At 38.8% G+C, this 17,161-nt stretch overlaps 1 protein-coding gene across 3 annotated transcripts in view; it reads left to right on the top strand.

Annotated features, from left to right (window-relative positions):
* The window catches only part of SGCD (sarcoglycan delta), a 1,043,506-nt gene that overhangs the window by 889,430 nt on the left and 136,915 nt on the right, over window positions 1-17,161 (top strand). The window lies entirely within an intron of this gene.

Below are 17,161 nucleotides of genomic sequence, written 5' to 3'. Positions count from 1 at the left end.
GGTGAAGCCCTCATGAATGGGCTTAGTGTCCTTCCAACGGGATGAAAAGACCAGAGATCCCTCTCTGACATGAGAGGGTACAAGAAGTTAGCAGTCTGCAACCTGGAATAGGAGCCTCACCAGAACCTGACCAGGCTGGTATCTGATCTCAGACTTCCAGCCTCTAGAGCTATGAGAAATCAATTTCTGTTGTTTATAAGCCACCCAGGCTATGGTACTTTGTTACAGCAACCTGAACTGACTAAGACAAATGGTGTCTAGAAGAGTGATTTAGGCCAGTTTCCTGGATTCTTTTAAAGCAAGGCAGTTGAACCTCTCTAAGTCTTTTCCCCTAGTGGAAATTTCTCAAGCTGTCAAGTCTTTTTGGCACATCCTTCAACACTGAGCTTTGTGTGAGAATGAGTGCTTATCCAAAGAAGTCTCATTTAGCACATCCTGTACTCACACACTGGCAGTCGTGCTTGATGCATTCCAGACTTGCATAAATGATACAGCGATTCCTAAACCTGGTTGCAACTGAAGAATCATCTAGGAAACTTTGGAAGGGTTTAGGTTCATAGTTCCAACTCTGATTTACTGAATTAGAAGCTCTGGCGAAAACACTGGAAATTCGTTACCAAAAATATTTGCAGAAATTTCTATGATCTCACTGTTGGAATTATTGAATTTGAGCACATAACAAATGAATCTTTGATGGCTGTACACTGAAATGATCTAGCATGGTGATTTAAGGGTCCTGGAACTCAAGCTGACCTGGCTTTTAATTCCTGCTGTCACCCACTAGTTTTGTGACTTTGGGCAAGTTGCTGGCATCACTGAGCCAGTTTCCTTTTCTGCTCAATAAGGCTAAGAACATCTCCCATCTTAAGTTGTCCCTAAGATTAAATGAGACTCTGTTACATCCACTTATCACAGCCCTTAGCACAAAATAGTACTCAGTCAACCATAGGTGCTGTTGCTGCTGTTACTGCTTGTACTTCTATTACTATTAATGCTAATGCTACTTTTCCTTCTTTAGCTCCCTGAGATTCACTGTAGCACAGTGATTAAAATCTCAGGCTCTAGAATTAACCCATTTTTAACCCAATTTCTATCCTTTACTAGCTGTGTAACCTTAAGCAAAGTATCTAACCTCTCTGTGCCTGCTTGATTACCTGTTTATAAAATTGGTATAATAGAAGTATCTATCTTCTGAGACTGCTAAAATGATTGAATGAAATCATCTATGTAAAGTACTGAGTTGGCCAAAATCCTAAGTGTCCAATAAGTGCTAGGTGTTATTATCTTAAATTATTAGTATTATTTATTATAAGGAACTTTTACTTGAAATTATATTTATCGCTGCATTATTATTTGCACTCTGCATCTTCTTTGTCTTCCATTACTCCTGTATTTTTTATTGGTATTTACCTCCTCCCACAATCAGCTTATCTGGTCTATTTCTCTCTTCCTCTCTCAGTACACATACATGTCTAATTTCCTTTCTGGATGACTCTTAGAGCTTCATCTCCAGCCTGGTATCTTCCTTGAATTCTGGATCTTCTTCACCTGGATATTTTGCCAGCCTCTCAAATTCAGTGGATCTTGAATGCCTATCATGGTCAAATGCACACATATGTACATGTATGAACATATATTTTATCACCTTACCCCCAACTCTCACACTTGTATTTGCCCCTGACTTCCCTAACACTCTTACTGGCCCCATTATACTCTCCTGTCCCAATCTCATCCTGGCCATCATGAGCTCAGCATAGTCAAAAGATGGATGTGACCATCCTTATGGGGCTTTAATGGAGCCAAAAATGCAGGGTGCAAAGACGATACAGCCAGGTGCGATCTAATCCTATCAGTGGTCAACCTGTGGCATGGTCTGAAACAACTCCCTTTGTCTTTCAGGGCCTTGCTTTTTTATATCTGTAAAATTAGAGTTACCTAGAGAAGAAATTTTTAAACAATGTTTTCCAGTGACCAAAGCTTTTAAAAATAAAATTTCATACATAGTCCCAATAAATAAAATAGATGAAGGACCAAGATTTCTCTGGGTTGTAGGCAAGTGTGTTAGTCTGTTCTCACCCTGCTAATAAAGACATACCCTAGACTGGGTAATTTATAAAGAAAAAGAGGTTTAATGGACTCACAGTTCCAAGTGGCTAGGGAGGCCTCACAATCATGGCAGAAAGCAAAGGAAGAACAAAGGCACATTTTACATGGCAGCAGGCAAGAGAGCATGTGCAGGGGAACTACCCTTTATGAAACCATCAGATCTCGTGAGACTTACTCATGATCATGAGAACAGCATAGGAAAAACCCGCCCCTATGATTCAATTACCTCCAACTGGGTTCCTTCCATGACACATGGGGACTTATGGTTGCTACAATTCACGATCAGATTTGAGTGGAGACACAGACAAACCATGTCAGTGAGAATTTGAAAGGGAAAAGTTGAGACATTGGAGTCTTAGTATAGTTTGATTCTTTTCCACCTCTGTATCCTCTGGGGACCACTTATAACTTATTTTTTAAAGCTCTTTATGTGGATAATCTTTTTATAAAAAGTCTATTGATTACTGGCTATGATTTAGGTACTATGCCTGATATGCATTATTATATTTACACCTTAGAAACACCTTGTGGAGTAGACACTGTTTTTATCGCCCCTATTTTACAGATGACACAGTTGAGCTGAGCCATAGGGAAAGGTGAACCAAAGCATGGCTGACAGCTAGAATTCCCAACCAGGCATGTTGGACATAGAGGACTTTACCTTAAAGCCCTATACTTGCTGCCTCCTCTATTTGGTCTCATTTTCAGAAGGGAAACATTGCCCAAGATCAAGTGCCAGTAAGTGGTACGGCCCATGTTCAAACCCCTGCCTATAGACTCCAGCCTCAGTGCACTTCATTACATGTAAATATGTTAAGACCTCCTTTTTTCACAATTTATACTTTTCTCTTTTTGTAGAAATGGCATTTTCTGTTTTAATTCTTGGCTGGTGTGGAGGGAAACCCAGAGACTTTGAGCTATCCTCATGTTTAAGAGCACTTTGGGCCAGGTGCACTTGCTCACATCTGTAATCCCAGCACTTTGGGAGCCCCAGGTGGGTGGATCATGAGGTCAGGATTTCAAGACCAGCCTGGTCAACGTGGTGAAACTCCATCTCTACTAAAAATACAAAACTTAGCCAGGTGTGGTGGCACACAGCTGTAGTCCCAGCTCCTGGGGAGGCTGAGGCAGAAGAATTGCTTGAACCCAGGAGGTGGAGGTTGCAGGGAGCCAAGATTGTGCCACTGCAGTCCAGCCCAGGCAACATAGTGAAACTCTGTCTCAAAAAAAAAAAAAAAAAAAAAAAAAATACTTTGCTGTACCAACTGTAAAAAAATGCCTGGGGGAAAAAATGGTGTCATCTCACACCCAGATCATTCTATCCGAGTGAATTTGGCACTTCCTGTAAATTCCTTGGTGCATCATGAGTCATTTCACCACTTTAACATCTGACTTTGCAAAGACACAGGATAATTTTAAACGTCCAAACACTTTGGCTTAATCTTAACATACAAAACTCCGTGATGGTATCACTTCAGAACTTAACCTCTACCCTGCCCTACCCCACAGTTACTTAGACTGACGACTGAGAAATGATGATAGTTTTTGGTCACTTCAAAGCAGGTGGGTATTTTCGTTGTTGTTTGCAGCTATGTTTGTGGTATTTCATTTAGAGAATAATGCAGGATAAAATCTGTCTCTCTTCATCATTAGGAACATTTGCTTTTTTATGTGAAATGTAGAAAGGAAGCATCAAAATAAATATCACTGCTGCTATCAGTGCTAAAAAGACTTGAAAATGACCACCCCACAAATCTTGCATCAACCTACTCAGTGAAATGAGCCCAGTGTGTTGCAGAAATGAGCTTCCTGTCAGCTGGGATTCAGCCATATGGTGTGGAATGACAAGTCTAGGCAGTTTCATTTTCAGCATAATGAGAAGTTTGTCTTTTTGAGTTGTCAGACCATATAAACTCTTGGGAGGTTTGAATCTGGTTGCACATTTCATGGTAGCATCTAACATAGCTGGGTTTTATCCTTATCAGGACCACTTAGGAGCTGAGTGACCATATTCAAGTATGTTTTCTCTCTAAGCTTTAGTTTCTATTTGCATAGAAAAAGAGAAAAAAAATAACAAAATAACAAAGGGAAGGAAGAATGAATATAAGAAACATAAGTAAATGCTATGTGAAAAGTCAATTATTTAAGTTGATAGCAAGTAGAGGAGAAATAAGCAGTAGAGACCTAAAAAACATAATGTCTGTTGTATGTAGTAGCTTTACTTGTGGATTCAGAACAATTTTAAAATTTTTTCTCTGGAAAACCACACCCACCTAATTCAGTTTTTCGGACAATGACAACCTTGAGCACTTTCAAGGGATCTTGATTAGCATGGCAAAAAAGACTAGAGGTTCAATTATTTGGAAACTTTTATTCTGTAAAACATATAGGAGGAGTAAATGTAGGTAGACTGTAGTCACTGATCTCTCATACATGCATGACTTTCCTGGGGGAAACAGAGCAACCAAGAGCCATGCATTTGAGTAACTAAAAACACATGTTTTGTAGCTAACTATATATCCTGGTTTCTGTTGTCAGATAGTGCTTTGGGTACGTTGCTTCACCGTTGTAGGGATCCTCTTATAACTCTGTGACATAGGGTAATAATGTCTGGTGCTCTGTGCTGTTGGGAGTACTGAACTGCACAGTGTGTGTAGAGTTAGTAGTACAGTGTGTGCAACACAGTAAGCATTCAGTACACACTAAGTGTTGTTGGTAACCGATTTTTTTTTCCAATCAACACATCACAGGCAAACATACAATTTGATTTTTTGATACATGTATCCATCATATAATGATGAAACTAAGGTAGTTAGCATATTCAACACCTTGTGCACTTAACATTTCTTTTTGATGACAACATTCAAAAACCTGTCTTGTAGCTATTTTGTAATATATAATTTACTATTAACTATAGTCACCCTACTGCACAGTACAACACCATAACTTATTTCTCCTACCTAAATGCAACTTTTACCCATTAACCAAACTCCCCATCCTTCTCTCCTCCATCCCCTCCCAATTTATGGTAACCACCTTTCTATTCTCAACTTCTATGTAATATAAAATCAATTTCCACCTTTCTATTCTCAACTTCTATTTAATATAAAATCAACTTTTTAAAAATTTCACATATGAATGAGATCCTGTGGTATTTTTCTTTGTATGTCTGGTTTATTTTACTTAGCAAAATGTCCTCCAGGTTTGCCCATTTTGTCTCAAATGACAGAATATTATTCTTTTTATGGCTGAATAGTATTCCGTTGTGTACACATAACATATTTTCTTTATTCATTTTTTTATGTATTTGTTGTTGGCCGTGTGGGTTGATTCCAAGTCTTGGCTATTGTGACTAGTACTGCAGTAAACGTGGAACTGCAGACATCTCTTTGATGTATTGATTTCATTTACTTTGGGTATATATCCTGTAGTGGGATTGCTGGATCATACGGTAGTTCTATTTTAATTATTTGTAGAGCCTCCTTGCTGTTTTCTGTAGTAGTTATACTTATTTATATTCCCACTAACAATGTTAAGGATTCCCTTTTCTTCACATCCTCATCAATACTTGCTATCTTTTGTCTTTTTGATAATACTCCTAACTGGAGAGAGATGGTACCTCATTTGCATTTCATTTATATTTAAGTGGTTAATGATGCTAAGCATATTTTCATATACCTGTTAAACATTGGTATGTCTTTTGAGAAATATCTATTAAGGACTTTTGCCTATTTAAAATTGGATTATTTTGCTTTTTTGCTGTTACCTGTGTATTCTAGATATTAACTACTGTCAGATGTATAGTTTGTCAACATTTTCTTCCATGCAGTCAGTTGTCTCTTCATTCTCTTGTTTCCTTGGCTGTGAAAAAGCTTTTTAGTTTTATGTAATCCCATATTTTTACCTTTGTTGCTTGTGCTTTTGAGATCTCACCTAAAAAATCCTTCCTTAGCCCAATGTCATGAAGTCTTTTCTCTACGCCTTCTTCTAGTATTGTAGTTTTGGGTTTACATTTACATCTTTAAATCCATTTTAACATGATTTTTATATATAGTGAGAGGTAGAAGTCTAGTCTCATTCTTCTGCATGTGGATATCCAATTTTCTGGCACCATTTATTGAAGAGACTATTTTTTCCCCAATATGTGTTTTTATCAACTTTATGAAAAGGCAATTGGCGTAGGTGTGTGAATTTATTCCTGGGATCTCTATTCTCTTCCATTGGTGTACGTGTCTACTTTTATGCCAAATACCATGTTATTTTGGTTATTATAGCTTGGTAGTATGTTTAGAATTGTAATAACTGCAGTTCAATTCTTTTTGCTCACAATTGTTTCGGCTATTGAGAGTCTTCTGTGGTTCCAGATGAATTTTAAAATTTTTTTTCCTATTTCTGTGAGTAATGTCATTGGTATTTTTGATAGGGATTGCATTAAATCTGTAGAATACTTTGGGTAGTAGTGGAAATTTTAACAACTTAAGAATTAAACTAATCTGTGAACATGGAGTCTCTCTTCATTTATTTGTGTCCTCTTCAATTTATTTCATCAATGTTGTATAGTTTTCAGTATAGAGATCTTTCACCTCCTTGCTTAAGTTTATTCATAGGTATCTAACTTTTTGTAGCTATTTTAAATGGGATTGCTTTCTTGATTTTTTTTCAAATAGTTCACTGTTAGCATATGGAAATGCTACTGATTTGTATATGTCCATTTGATGTCCTGCAACTTTACTGATTAGAATTGACTTAGATTTCTTAATTCTAATAATTTTTTTTGGTGGAATCTTTAGGGTTTTCTGTATGTTATATATAAAATCTTATCACCTTCAAACAGGGACAATTTGATTTCCTCCTTTCCATTTTGTTTGCTTTTTTCTTTCTCTTGGTTAATTTCTCTGGCTACAACTTCCTGTACTTCATTGAATACAAATGGTGAGAGTGGGCATTCTTGTCCTATTCCTGATATTAGAGGGAACTTCCCATTCATTAGGATGTTAGCTGGTGATTTCTTGTATATGACCTTTATTGTGTTGAGGTACATACCTTTTATACTTAATTTGATGAATTTCTTGCAATTGGATGTTGAATTTTGTCAAATGCTTCTTCTGAATGTATTAAAATGATCATATGTTTTTGTCTTTCTTTCTGTTAATGTTGGGGTCCGCGTATTTCCTAAACAAAGGAATGAACACACAAGACAACACAAGACAAGACAAACATAGCGGCCGCCTCGAATGGTGCGCTCTGCTTATTTTATACAGTTGTTTGTGGAATGTTGCCAAGTCACAAGACACATTGTTGTTTTTCTGACCTTTCCCTGACTTTCTGGATTTTCAAGATGTTTACATATAAACAGGCCCCCAATGCCCTGCTTCATTTGCAAGAGCAAGACTTATTGGGAACGCCCTGCTTCGTTTGCAAGAGCAGGACTTGTCGGGAACGCCCTGCTTCGTTTGTGAGAGCAGGACTTATGGGGAACGCCCTGTTTGTGAGCACGTAGTCCTCTACAGTTAATGTAATGTATCACACTTATGGATTTGCTGATGGTGAACCATCCTTGCATTCCTGGGATGAATCCCACTTGATCATAGTGAATAATCTTTTTAATTTGCTGTTAAATTAAGTTGGTTAATATTTTGTTGAGAAATTTTGTATCTGTGTTTGTCAGAGATATTAGCCTATAATTTTCTTTTTTTGTTGTATTCTTTTCTGGTTTTGATATCAAGGTGATGCTGGCCTTGTAACATGAGTTTGGAAGTGTTTCTTCTTCTCCAATGTTATGGAATAGTTTGAAAAGAACTGGTATTTCTTCTTTAAGTGTTTGGCAAGAAGTCATCAGTGAAGCCATTATGTCCTGGGCTTTTCTTTGATGGAAGACTTTTTATTACTGTTTCAATTTCTTTACTCATTATTGGTCTGTTCCCATTGTCTGTTTCTTCATAATCCAATCTTGTTAGATTCTATGGGGTCCAAGGATTTATTATTTCATCTAGATTGTCAAATTTGTTAGTAGATAGATAATCATATAGATATATAATAATTCTTTTTATTTCTGTGGTATGAGTTGTAATGTTTACTTTTTCACCTCTGATTTTATTTGAGTCTTCTCTTTTTCTATTAGTCTAGCTAAACATTTGTCAATTTTGTTTATATTTTCAAAAAAAACAACTTTGTTTCATTGATCTTTTAACTCTAATCTCTATTTTTTAATTCTAGTCGATCTTTATTATTTACTTTCTTCTACCAACTTTGGGTTTTGTTCTTACATTTCTAGTTCCTTGAAGTGTATCTTTAGATTGCTTAATATAAATCATTTTACTTTTTTGATATAGGCATTAATCGCTATGAAATTCCTTCTTATGACTGCTTTTGCTATGTCTTATAGGCTTTGGCATGTTGTGTTTTTATTCTTATTTCTCTCAAAAAAATTTAAATTTCCTTTTAAATTTCATTGTTACCTTATTGAGGAGAATGTTGTTTACATGTATTCATAAAGTTCTGAAGTTTTTCTTCTAGTTGATTTCTAGTTTTATACCATTGTCAGAAAAAAAATGCTTGATATAATCTTTATCTTCTTTGTTAAGACTTGTTTTGTGGCCTAACATGTGATCTATTTTGGAGAATGTTTAATGTGTAGTTGAAAAGAATGTATATTCCACAGCTTTTAGATGGAATGTTCTGTAAAGGCCTATTAGGTCCATTTGGTCTATGGTGCAGTTTAAGTCCAATATTTCTTTGTTAATTTTCTGTATAAGTGATCTTTCTATTGTTGAAAGTGAGGTGTTGAAGTCTTCTATTATTACTGTTTTGGAGCCAAACTCTCCCTTTAGATCTAGTAATATTTGCTTTATATATTTGGGTGCTTTGGTATTGGGTTTCTATATTTACAATTGTTACATTTTCTTGTTGAATTGATTCTTTTATCACTATACAATGACCTTCTCCTTTCTTTTTATAGTTTTTGACTTAAAGTCTACTTTATTTGATATAAGTATGGCTACTTCTGCTTGCTTTTCATTTCCATTAGAATGGATTGTCTTTTTTCATTTCTCCACTTTCAGTCTATGTGTTTAATAACGAGGTGACTCTCTTGTAGGCGGCATATAATTGGGTCTTGTTCTTTAATCCATTCAGTCACTGTACATATTTTAATTAAAGAATTTTATCCATTACATTCAAAGTTATTTTTGATAGGTGAGAACTTACTCCCTCTCTTTTTTACCTCTGTAGTGTAGTGGTTTTCTGTGGTGCTAAGCTTTGTTTTCTTTCTCTTTCTTGTTTGTGTATCTGCTGTAATTTATTTGTGATTACTATGGGGCTAACATGAAGTCTTATAGTTACAATAGATTATTTTAAGCTAATAACAATTTAATTCCAGTCACATGAAAAATACTCTATACTTTTTTCCTCCCTGCCAAAAATTTATATTTTTGATATTTTGTTGCCTTAAAATATACATTAATATTAGTATATATAAAATATGTACATTATATATACATGAAATATATATACATTATATATGTATCTATACATATATACACATTTTATATGTCTAATATATGAAAATTACATGTACACTATACATAGATACACACTATACACATATATACATATATAATGTGTATAATATATACTTCATATACATATGTGTGTGTGTTTCTTAACTACTAATTGTAGTTGTTATTGTTTTTGACTGTTTGACTTTTAACCTTCATATTAAGGGATTGAAAGATTTACATAGTACCACTGTAGCAATAGGGTATTTTGAGTCTGATTATGAATTTACTTCTACAGTGAGCTTTATACATTCCCATGTTTCATGATAGTTGTTTTTGTTCTTTCATCTCCAGATGTAGCACTCCCTAAAGGATATTTTGTAAGTCCAGGCAAGTTATGACAAATTCCCTCAGCTTTTTCTTGTGTGCAAAAGTCTTTTTTTCTCCTTTATTTGTGAAGGACAGCATGCTGGCTATTGTTTTTTTGGGCTGGCAGTTATTATCACTTAACACTTTGAATATATTATTTCATTCTTTCTTGGCCTGCAAGGTTTCTTTTGAGAAATTTGCTGGTAGTCTGTTAGATATTTTCTTATTTACAACTTGACACATTTTTCTTGCAGCTTTTAGAATTCTCTCCTTTTCTTTGACTTTTGAAAATTTGATTATAATGTGCCTTGGAGAGAATCTTTTGGGGTTGAAGCTAATTGGGAATCTTTTAGTTTCCTGTATCTGGATTTGCATGTATCTTTCTAGACGTGAGAAGTTTTCAGCTATTATTTTGTTAAATAAGTGTTCTGTGCCTTTCTTCATCTCTTCCCCATCTGGCATTTGTATAATATAAACATTTGTTAACTTAATAGTGTCTCATAAATGTCTCATAAATCCTGTAGGCTATCTTTATTTATGCTTATTCTTAAACCTTTTTGTCTGACTAGACTACTTCAAAATACCTGTCTTCAAGTTCAAAAATTCTTTCTTATGCTTAACCAAATTTGTTATTGACACTGTCAGTCATATTTTTTGTTTCATTTATTGAATTTTTCAACTCCAAGATTTCTGGGATTTTTATAATATTTATCTCTGTTGAATTTCTCATTCAGAAGATGAATTTTTTCCTATTTCATTGAATTATTGGTCTGTATTTTCTTGTAGCTCAATGAGTTTCCTAAGATCATTTTTTTGAATTCCTTTTCAGGAATTCTGTACATTTTATTTTTGTGGGGGTCTGTTACTAGAGAATTATTGTGTTCTTTTAGAGGTGTTCTTTTGCTTTTTTATATTTCTTGTTCCCCTATGTTGATATCTGTGCATCTAGTAGAATAGTCACCATTTTCAATTTTGTGGAGTAGCTTTTGCAGGGAGAGACTTTTTCCTATAGATGCATCCTAGGATGTTGGTTGGGAATGGTGCATTGGCTTTGGTTCTGGGTGGACCCAGTAACATAGCCTCTGTGCAGTTTCTTTAGCTGAAATCTTTGTCAGTGATAGCTGTGATTATGTCAGTGACCTAGGGTACATGAGTTTGTGATGGCAGTAGTGAAGTTTTGCTGAGAGCTGGAGGTACTGGACTGGTGGCTGGGCTTGGTGCATTTGGATACTATGGGCTGGTTACTCACAAGGTTTTCTACTGGCAGGCCCACCAGCAGGCTGACTGTTGGGCGGACATGTGCAGGTACAGCAGGTCAGCCAGCTGTATGTCACCTTCCCCACTACGCAGGTCTGCCTGTGTGGGGATAAGGGTGCTGGCTGGATTTTAAGGCAGCATCTCAACTGCTCCACTGAGCCTAGACTCTTAGTAGCCAGGGTTGTGGTACTGTAACTACCCATGTGAGTATGGTGGTATAATGGCAGTGCCTCAGAAATGGAGAGAGGCAATGGCTACCAACATCCAGAGCAGCGTGCACTCTAGTAGTTGATCCATTGTTAAGATGCTGTGGTGCTGTAGCAGCTTAGGTCACAGTGGATGGAGGTTGCACAGTGGAGAGTCCTACTCTGGGGCAGTGCAACTGCATGACCTCAACTCCCCAAACTGGATTCAGGGCCTACAAAGACCACAGAACTCTCTGGCAGCAAGGACTACAGGTGTGTGTAGCAGTAATAAGGACCACTAGGGGTCTCCAGCTTACTTTTTCCCTTAAAAATAAAATCCCTCCTGGCTGCAAGTTAATTCCAGTAAAGGAGATAATGTGGCAGAGGTAGGGTGCTTTGCTTCTCTCTCTATGGTGCTTTCCTGGGTTTCCATGTTCCACAGGGATCTTGCCGCTGCCCTAGTGATCTCCATTGTACTTCCTCAGTCACTCCATTTGAAATATAGCTGTTTGTTTGTTGTTTGCATCCTCTTTTTGTGGGAAGATAAGCACCTGACAACTCTAGTCAGCCATCTTGCTATTTGATTGTGGTAATAGCTGAGTTTCAGAGGATCCGTCAAATCCTGAAATTGGACACAGCCCTTGTGTGTTCACAAAAGAAATTTGCTTAAAACTTGTAGGGGTATTCATATATCAAGTATGTTTGGATCAGTAGATTTTGTTGACATAGTCAGGGCCAAAATAGAAAACACTTTTACAGGCTAGGAAGTATTACACAGCCCTTTTCATGCATGTGTGAGTAAGGCTGGTCTCACTATCATATGTATTCTCCAGTTGGACCTTAAGTAATGGAGAAATTGAAGGCCAGGCTGACTTTCCACTATTCCCCCAACTCACTAGGACATATGGTCCTCAAAAATATGGTCCTGAGAGGAAGAATATCAGCTATGGTCTGTTAGAAATGCAAACTCTCAAGCTATACCCCAGAGCTACTGAATGAGAAACTCAGGAATAGACTTCAGTAAGCTGTGCTGAAGCAAGACGTCCAGGTGAGTCTGATGACTGATACACTTTGGGAACCACTGACCCAAGACTATGATAGCAAAATCATTTTGCCACAAATCTCCTGGTAACTTTCAAGTGAGTTCAGGCTCAGCTTTTACTATTTTGCTGCAACATAAATATAGCTATCATATGTTGAGTGCTTAGTGTCTGTAAGGGGCTGAACTAATCACTTGCCCTGAATAAATGCATTTGATCCTCACAATAACCCTGTTAGGAGGATACAAGCTTGTTTGCTTCCTTCCTTCCTCCCTTCCTTCCTCTCTTCCTTCCTTCCTTCCTTCCTTCCCTCCCTCCCTCCCTTCCTTCCTTCCTTCCTCCCCTCCCTCTCCCTCTTTCTTTCCCTCTCTCCCTCCTTCCCTCCTTCCTTCCCTCCTTCCCTCCTTCCTTCCCTCCTTCCCTCCCTCCTTCCCTCCTTCCCTCCCATCCTTCCCTCCCTCCTTCCCTCCTTCCCTCCCTCCTTCCCTCCCTTCCCTCCCTTCTTCCCTCCTTCCCTCCCTCCTTCCCTCCTCCTTCCCTCCCTCCTTCCCTCCCTCCTTCCTCCTTCCTCTCTCCTTCCCTCCTTCCCCTCCCCTCCTTCCCTCCTTCCCTCTCTCCTTCCCTCCTTCCCTCCTTCCCTCCTCTCCTTCCCTCCTTCCCTCCCTCCTCCCTCCTTCCCTCCTTCCCTCCTCCTCCTTCCCTCCTTCCCTCCTCCTTCCTCCTCCCTCCTTTTCTCCCTTTTTCCTTCCTTCCCTCCCTCCCTCCCTTTTTTCCTTCCTTCATTCCTTCCTTCCTTCTTTCCTTCCTTCCTTCCTTCCTTCCTTCCTTCCTTCCTTCCTTCCTTCCTTCCTTCCTTCCTTCCTCCCCTCCCTCTCCCTCTTTCTTTCCCTCTCTCCCTCCTTCCTTCCTTCCTTCCCTCCTTCCCTCCTTCCTTCCCTCCTTCCCTCCCTCCTTCCCTCCTGCCCTCCTTCCCTCCCTCCTGCCCTCCTTCCCTCCCTCCTTCCCTCCTTCCCTCCTTCCCTCCCTCCTTCCCTCCTTCACTCCTTCCCTCGCTCCTTCCCTCCTTCCCTCCCTCCTTCCCTCCTTCCCTCTCTCCTTCTCTCCTTCCCTCCTTCCCTCTCTCCTTCCCTCCTTACCTCCCTCCTGCCCTCCTTCCCTCCTTCCCTCCCTCCTTCCCTCCTTCCCTCCCTCCTTCCCTCCTTCCCTCCCTCCTTCCCTCGTTCCCTCCCTCCCTCCCTCCTTCCCTCCCTCCCTCCCTGCTTCCCTCCCTTCCTTCCTTCCTTCCTTCCTTCCTTCCTTCCTTCCTTCCTTCCTTCCTTCTTTCCTTCCTTCTTTTGCTTTGTCATCCAGGTTTGGGTGCAGTAGTGTGATCTCTGCTCACTGCAACCTCTGCCTTGCAGATTCAAGCGATTCTCGTGCCTCAGCCTCCTGAGTAGCTGGGATTACAGGTATGCACCATCATGCCTGGATAATATTTGTATTTTTAGTAGAGATGGTTTCACCACATTGGCTAGGCTGATCTCAAACTCCTGGCCTCAAGTGATCCACCTCCCTCAGCCTCCCAAAGTGCTGGGATTACAGGCATGAGCCACCATGCCCAGCCAGGCTTCATGAGCAGATTGAGGCACAGAGTGGTATAATAACTTGCCCAAAGTTCCACAGAGAGCACATGGCAGGGTCAGGATCTAAATTCAGGCAGTCTTCACCACACTCTACGACTTCTATCAGTGGACTCTTCTTTTCCCAAACTGCACAGCACATTCTCTCACAATGAGAGGAAAAGAGAATGGGGTAACAGTTTCCAGATATTCCTCTCCTTTTTGGCTACTGGATGCTCCACTGTTCCCTAAGAATGCTCCACAATTCTCCTAAGTCTCTGACCATTCCCTGATCCCTTCTGTAACTCTTCTTTCACCTGGTCACTTGGATTCAAACCTGTAGACTCCCCCACAGTTTAGTCCTTTTTTTTTATGTTCACATTTCTGTGGGACATTCCACATTTACAGATGTCCTACTTATGGTTTAAATATTTGCTTCTTTTCAGATGACCCCTGAATCTGTACTTGCCTCAAACTGTCTTCTCAATTCCAGTTTCAAATTCCCAGCAGCCTGTACTTTTCCTCATGGGAGTCTTTACATCTCTTCCACTTCCTTACTTGCTGCTAAACTAATGTCTCCTCCACCAAACTTCCAGAGATTTATCCCCTAATTTTCCTTATGGGACTACCATTCTCCTAGTCTTCAGGGCCTTGCTTTCATTCAGGTACCAGTCTCTGTCTTTTTTCACATGAACAAAAAATGCTTTTGCCATCCCCGGTTTTTCCATGTTACAAAGGTCTCTGGCACAAAAGAATTAGGCATACAACTTGGCCTATTCATTTAATTACCAAAAAGGTGTAAACTTAGTATGCAAGGTGAGGCATGATATAGTTTAGCTGTAATTTCAGAACACAGTTTTAAAAGATCAGACAGGCATGGCCTTTAAAAAGCAGCAAGAAGGTAAGCAACATAAAGGCCAGTGCAACTAAGAGGCATCTTCAGTGACAACACCAGGGAAAACATGACTTTGGTTTTCATTAATGACCAATTTCGTTGAACAAAGAATTGGACATTATAGCATTTATAAACAAAGTGCAATTATAAATTGCTATTATAATTGTTAATTAGGTATATTTACACTGTAGATTAATTTTTTTTAATTTATCCTCTAGATGCCACTTGATGCTAATTATCCGAGTTACATTATTATCAATTGAAAAATATTTTAATTAAGTACAAAGCTGTTTAAATTAGCGTAAGACTTACAGAAATTCAAATATGGTTTGATGCTTAACTTACTTTTTTAGGACTACATCAGATGGTACATTTAGCCTTTTGAATTCATTTTTGATGAAACTCTCTATTTCAACCTGGCAAATGATAATTACAGTGAAAGGGGTGGGAATGTTCTTTGTGATGTTCACTCATTAAATGTGTGTGTCTATCATATGTATATGATATTGCCAAATCACTGCTACAGGTGCCACAAATACTCAGCAATGATGACCACTGTTCCTGCTCTCTGTGGGAGCTCTCTGTCTAATCAGGGAGATAGACACGTCTGGTGGATCGGGGAGCCCAAGAAGAAAACAAGCTATCTAAGAAGGATAGAAACAAAGTGCCTATAAAATTCAGCTGGGGTTAGGTGTAGTGGGAGAGAGAGAGAGTTTAGAAATCTTGTTAAACTTTCAATTAGGTGCATTTGAGCTAGATTTTGAGTATAGATGAGGAGGGAAGAAAAATATAGAGTCTTGGATTGGTGAATGGAGTCATACGTGTTTATCATTTGGGTCTCACTTGGTTGTGATATAAATCCAACTCAAAGGGAGAGGCAAGGAAATCGATTGCCTCATGTGATTGAAAAGCCCAAGAGTAGTTGGCTGCAGGCTAGATTCAGTGACTCAAATAATGAAATCAAAATTTAGTCTTTCTCTCTTTCTTTTAACCATGTCTCAGCTCTGTTTTCTAATCTTGTATTCTGTCTTCAGCTCTGCTGGTGAGCAGAAAAAGTGGTTACCTTCCCAATACAAATCCAATGATGTCCTGGGTTTTATTCAGTATAGAATGTCGTGGACCATGTGTCCATCCTTGAACTAGTCAGTCACTGTGACCAGGATGATACCGTGTGCTGGTTGGCAAGGCCTAGGTCATATTCCCACTGCTAGAGCTAGGGTTGGAATGACTGAGAGTGAAATAGAGCACTTCTCCAAAGGAAAATTGGGGTGTTGTTATCAGGAGAGGGAATGGGTGCTAGGAAAAATATGCTAATACTTGTTATAGTAGTCAGATGTATGAGCATGGAAAATCATGATAGTTGGATGGTTGTATATGAGACAGTGGAACCCAGGGACTGTGACGGGTATTAGTGGAAAATACTTGATAAGTTATCTCTCCCTTGCTCGCTGAGCTCCTAACACACTGGTGCCAAGCATGTTTTTACCTCCTAGCATTTTTACTTACTGTTCCCTCTGCATAGAATCCTCTTTTCCAAGATGTGCTAATGGCCTCTTCCTTTATGGCTCAAACATCGCCTTATCAAAGAGGTCTTCCTTGACCATTTTATGAAAACAGCATGTTCGTGGTAGTGGGCGTCTGTAGTCCCAGTTACTCAGGAGGCTGAGGCAAGAGAATGGCGTGAACCTGGGAGGCAGAGCTTGCAGTGAGCCATGATGGTGTTACTGTACTCCAGCCTAGGTGACAGAGCGAGACTCGGTCTCAAAAAAAAAAAAAAAAAAAAAAAAGTTCCTATCATCACTGTCTACAACAGGAATTGGTCAACTATAGCCTGTTTGTCAAATCAGACCCAAACCACTGCCAAGTTTTGTAAATAATATTTTACTGGAGCACGATCATACTCGTTTAACTTTGTCTGTAGTTGCTTTTGCAGTACAGTGGCAGAGCTAAGTAGTTGAGACAGAGATCATATGGCCCAGAAAGACTAAAATATTTACTATCTGGTCCTTTACAAAAAAAGTTTGCCAATTCCTGGTCTGCATCTCCATTCTGCTGTATTCTTCTTCAGGCCAGTTATCACAACATGACACGATGTGTATTTGTTTATTTTCTTTCTATCGTTCCTCATTCGATGTAAGCTTTCTGATAGCAGGAAGTTTTGTTTCATAGACTTAGAATAGCACCTGGCACTTAATAACTGCTCAGTAAAATTTGT

The sequence above is a fragment of the Chlorocebus sabaeus genome, chromosome 23 (assembly GCF_047675955.1).
Source record: "Chlorocebus sabaeus isolate Y175 chromosome 23, mChlSab1.0.hap1, whole genome shotgun sequence".
Lineage (NCBI taxonomy): Eukaryota > Metazoa > Chordata > Mammalia > Primates > Cercopithecidae > Chlorocebus > Chlorocebus sabaeus.
This window is presented reverse-complemented; position numbering and strand designations above follow the sequence as displayed.